This window comes from Ascaphus truei, chromosome 1 (genome assembly GCF_040206685.1).
Source record: "Ascaphus truei isolate aAscTru1 chromosome 1, aAscTru1.hap1, whole genome shotgun sequence".
NCBI classification, from domain to species: Eukaryota; Metazoa; Chordata; class Amphibia; order Anura; family Ascaphidae; genus Ascaphus; species Ascaphus truei.
The window spans coordinates 16,419,932-16,425,931 of record NC_134483.1 but is presented as its reverse complement, the minus strand read 5'-3'; positions in this window follow the sequence as shown (position 1 = coordinate 16,425,931).

Below are 6,000 nucleotides of genomic sequence, written 5' to 3'. Positions count from 1 at the left end.
TGTGATTGAAAGTTCAAATCTATCATACTGTAGCGTGACGACCCAGAGGAAATGAAAAAAACTAAAGTCAATTAATGTATATGTGTGTGTATATATATATATCTGACAAAGTGGATACTGCCACGAAACGCGTAGGAGTGGTGCTGTGCTGCAATTGTTACGATCGTGGGAAGCGTTAGATGAGACCCTCCTGTCCTCCTAAGAGTTTCTAAGAACTTTTGCTAAAATCATCATTTCAGTTTCTGCTTCTGTGATATCAGCTAACGCTGAGACAGCATGAACACAGGACACGAGTGACAGAGACGTTCCGAGAAGTCTGGAGACGGACATTATCCGCAGTTCACAATTAGCTCTATCGTTATATACCCTCTGTAAGGGCTCATCTGTTGTTTCTATTGATCAGAAAGATACTTTTTTAACGTACTTCCCTATGGCAGTTTGTGCTTGTATTTGGCCTTATAGATAACATCTAAGGCTGTGGAGATCCTTTTTGAAGCTGCACCTTCTTAGAAGTTTTTGTTCCTTATATATAATTTTTATATACAATTCAGTTTTGCAAATTTCTTTCCTTTTCCTATCTCCCCTCTCCCCCCCCCCCTATTTTCTATATATCTTTAGTCACACATTATTGGACCTCATGTGGACACTGTACGAGCACTTTCTCTTTCAAAATGTTGTACCATAGATAACAGGTTCAGTAGGTTACTTTATGCATTGGACTATTATTGAATACACTGCACTTTCAGTACTGTGGTGGTCAGTCTGTACCATGGGGATGGTGGGTCAGCAACTATGGGGCTATTTTGCCAGTCTGCAAAACTGCTGTACCTTTGCTCTGTGGGAAGAGCCACCCACCATGGAAACTCACCAGTGAGCAAGGAAAAGAGATCAGTGAAAGTATCAGTGCTGTACTGTATATTACTTTGTAAAGTGCATAGTACAGCATCAGTGCTGCATAGCAATAAAGGGGTTTATGTATAACTATATGAATGCCGTTTTATAAAAACTCAAAGTGCACTCAGTAACCAGACCTGGGTTTCATTTGGGATTTAGGAGTGTGAGAGAGCAGCCACTAGCAGCTCTACCTGTACATGTCAGTGAATCGGATAGGATGGCAAAAGGAAGTATACATCTATGTTATTCTGGGGCTTCCCTGTTGAAACCTCATAGAAGCGCAATTCACTGGCTAATTCCTAGGTGGCCACATCCTTTACATGGATGAACAGCAAGATCTTAAGCCAGTGATTGTAAATTGCTCAGTGACCTGTGTTTTTGTCCTTCACCATCATCACTGAACCATAAGACCCCCTGCCAAGCTCCTTTATGACCTGGAAGTGTTCCTGCAGCTCTGCATGCTGCAGGCTTTGGGATGTTAAGGTCACCAGTCCTTCAAGGATAAGCTCAATATCTGACACATTTGAAGCCATTGTTCACACCTGTAAATGAAGGAACTGTAATTAGTTATATTTAATCAGTAGTTTTTATAACTATATTTATGGGTGGAAACTTATCTTATTTTTTAAACATCTGTGTTAAGATCATGGAATCTGTGTAAATCGGTATCGCTGACCTGAGGGAGAGAGAAAACTCTCAAACCCTTGTCTTATATTATTAATTGTTAGTCCAAATAAAAAAGGTTATCACCCAATACTGAAAGTACTCATTATGGGTGGGAACCTTGTAAGTCAAATGACTCACATATTAGCATACTAGGCATTGTTAAAGAAATGAGGTGTTAATGTAACAGATCTGCAGTGGGACCCCACCCTTATCACTGAATTGTGCCCAATAAGTATCCATTGATTAGTGGTATTAGGAGTAGCCCAAACTGTTAATGTTTCTATAGAATGGCAGTTTCTACACACAAATAATATCTGGTAAGACATTTCTTATCATTATACTGTATGCAGGAATCAGGTTTTATAGTAAGATCAATTGGATATAATTATTAATTAAAAAAATATTGAAAAGACAGCCCAATGTTATGATACATTTTGGAACCAGCACAAGGGTTTGTAACAAATTATTTTTTTTATAAGCTTTCAAAATCTTCCATTTCTGTTCTTTAGGCAGAGAAGGTAAAACACCAGAATCAGAGACTTGTGGACATTCCAGACTGATGAAGAAACAGAACTATGAAGAGTTCTTATGTTGGTCCAATAGAGTACTACACAATTGTATATAATTGCCGTACTGCTCAGGGTTGGAAACCGATGCTTTCTATAGTTATGACAATGTTTATGTTGGTTTGTGATATATCTTGATTTCCTTATTGCCTATGAATTTGTGCTCAGCTGTAAATATGATCATTGCTGATACCTCCTACCTTCCATGTTTCTGTTTGATGCTGGTTTTACCATATACAGTACTGCCAGTTTTTATATGAACATTACTATTCACTATAGTTTTTACCATTTACTATTTCTATTTCTATGTATATGTGGAATGTGCTGCCATGTTCTTCATACAGTGCTGTGTATATGTAACACTAACATTCCTTATATCAGAGATATCTTCTTCATCCTTCATAGAAACCAACAGAGTTTCTGCATTTCATATATTCCTTAATCCGTGGCCCTGTTTGATCAGATTAAATGCAGCATTGCCAACAGAACTTCATGTCCACATGAGAACACAATAGTGTCTGGGTTTGTGGATGGAAACCTTGTAAATCATGTGACTCGTATTAGCATACTAGGCATTGTTAGAAAAATGAGGTGCTAATGACATCCTTATGGAACAGATCTGCAATGGGACCCCACCCTTATCCCTGAATTGTGCATATTAAGTATCCATTGATTAGTGGTATTAGGAGTAGCCCAAACTGTTAAAGTTTCTATAGAATGGCAGTTTCTACACATAAATAATTTCTGGTAAGATCTTTCTTATACTTATATACAGGAATCAGATTTTCTGGTAAAATATAACATTGATGTCAACACTAATAGAAAATAAAATGTAGATAGAAAAAAAGAGAAACACTGAATGTTGTGATTCCTTTTGGTACCAGCATGTGGGTTTGTCAGAGATGTTATTTTTTATATGCTTTCAAATCCTTCAATTTCTTTTTAAGGAGAGAAGGTAAAACACATGTGTGACAGGGTAAATAAAAACAACCAGCTATATGCCTGGCAGACATGTTTAGTCTGCAGTACAGCAGTGATGAGATTAACTTCAGCTGGGAAGCTCATGACAATTAGTTGGATCCCAGCAGCCTCATCAAGGTGTGTTAAAAACCCCAAACTGTATGTACTGAAATGATTACTGATATAAGGTCTGTTTGCAAAGTACATGGTTGATGAACTGTTGTGTCCTGCATGCTGAAGAGAAACTGCTAGTGTTTGCCATGCTGAAGATAAGCTATTTTGATTTGTCTGCTGAAGTGAAGCTATTTTGTTTTGTGTGCTGTATGTTTTAAGGCTAAATAAATAAGCATTGTCAAGAGACCCCGCGTGTGTAGTTGTGTGTAGTCTGCAACAACCTGAGACTTGTGGACATTGAAGGGCCATTTAAGAGCAACATACTGTATACAAACACATCTTATTTTAGTCCAATACAAGTTTGTTACAACTATAGCAGGGCTGGTTTCTGGCTACCAGTCTGCCCTCACTGGCAGGAAGCCCTGGTAAGAGCAGCTTTGCCAGTAGTACTCATGGGGTTTTCCAACTTCCTGCTGTACCCTTGAGTGACAGGGGGAGGAGGTGGAACTAGGCCTGAGTATACCCAATGGAGTGACAGGGGGAGGAGGTGCCCTCCTCCTGGCTGTACTTAAGGGGTATTGCCACCCAAATTTAGTAGTGCCTCTCCCCATTTGAGAGAGGCAGGTCACACAGCAGCATGCCTGAGTATTGGGCCTTCTCTGTTCCTCTTCCCCTCGGGGGAGAGTGAGTGTGGACCTTTCCTCTGCCCCTGCTAGAGGGGTAGGAAAGAGCCAGGACAGTTGAGGGGCCCTTAACCCGTAGTGGTTGCCCAGGGACCATCCTACAGCTGGGTAGCCGACTCAGAGACTGTGTTGGGCAGGCCACTGCCGTGCTTGTGAGTGTGGACCCAATAAAACCATTCCTGTTCATATACCTTCTGCCTGGTGTGTGATCTTACTGGGGAAGGAGAGGGAGTATTTCTGCTGTAGGCGATCGCCTCCATACATCTGGAGCCTACAGCAAATGGAGGTGCTGCACTGCTACAGAACCATGTGGGGTATGTACCCCAGAAACCTGTCCTGTGTCCCCACAACCATCGGCGGACGACTCATCCCTCCTGATTACCAACAGGTAGCATGCACCGCACAAAAGCGGTAATGGCAGAATCTCCCATCGGGTTGGGGAAACACTATTAAACAACCTTTTACATAAGTGTAGCGCACTTTCCCCCACCCCCTGGGAGATGTGTGGCTACGGTGTGTGTAAGGTGCAATACCTGTGGCTCACAGGAGGCCTGAGCCTCCGCTGCTGGGAACTTGGATCGATGCTCAGAAGAGCCTCCACCTGTACGGGTAGTATGTAGAATAACCCTGTTACAGGACGAGAGAGAGAGCGCGAGAGAGAGAGCGCGAGAGAGAGCGCGAGCGAGAGAGAGAGCGCGAGCGAGAGATCTCTAAGGCACAGTCATGGACCTGTTGCTGCATGGGAGTGAACATGGTGTTTGTATGATTTACAATTTTGTCTGCTGAGAAGGGCACCCCAGGTCTGAGATCTCAGCAGCGCCTGCAATTGTAGCGCACTTTCCACCACCCCTTGGGAGATGTGTGGCTACGGTGTGTGTAAGGTGCAATACCTGCAGCTGACAGGAGGCCTGAGCCTCCGCTGCTGGGAACCTGGGGTGTACCTGGATCGATGCTCTGAAGCGCCTCCACCTGTACGGGATTCTAGTATGTAGAAAAACCCCATTACAGGACCCACGTACAATAAACCACACACTTAGTGAAAAGATAACAGTTTTACTGCATGAACTTAATAGATATTCCGGTTTCACCTGGTCACGCACGACCATATATCACCTTCAATTGTACTGTCCCACACCTAAGGGACGCTCGGGCACTCAACCACCCCTGTGTCCACAAGGTAATACCTCACCCTTTGTGTGGTACAGCGCTGCCCGCTAAAGTGTTTGTTGGTGCATGTGTTGGGTACCTGCTGGGTGCTCCCACACCCGGGCGCGCTGCTGCGGCAAGATGGGATCCACGGATCTCTTGACGAACCGCGACGCCTCCACATCTACGTTGGGTGGTATCCCATCTGGACTGTGCCACCATGAGCAATGTCTCTTTGTACAGAGGGGTTATCTTGTCCAAGACCACATCCTGCCTGTGTCCCTCACTCTGGTACTACAGGGGTAGTGTCCCTATCTATGGACCTGTCCCTGCAGCAACCACAAGCTGAGGGGAGTAGGGGCCTAGCTGGGACCTAATGGGGGTCTCTGGCCTAAAGCAGGGTCACAGACACCTGCACACATACACCTTGATAAAGTCCCTACGGGATGAAACGCGTTGGTGCGTTTGCTTTTGTCATCTCCATTGTGTTCTGATGAATTAAAATCCTTTTACTTTTTATCTGGAGTTGCCCTCAAATTATTCTCTTCTGGACAACGTTTTTGCTGTGCTCCTTTGCTCTACAATACTCATTTGCTGATTCTACTCTATAGGACTGCACGCTCTGGAACCTTGGACTCATTCCGGAGACCCCCAGCGGCAGGTAATGGGCCTTGGCCCTTACCTTTGACTGTAAATTTGGGGATGTTCATGCTCTATAGGGGGTTAATATACAAAGGCCCTTGGTTTCGGTAGTCAAGCGGACACCGCTAGGTCATTTGTCCCCTGGATATATGTTTATGGACTGAAAAGCACTATGATTGATTCCATTATGGTTATTATGGCCTGGATTTTGTATGATCAGAGTACACACTTATATTGAGCACCATTATTCCAAAAACCCCACATACACCCTACTCTGATGGCATCCCAACTATGACTTGCGTGGCTTACAGCGTGCCAAAAGTATCTAT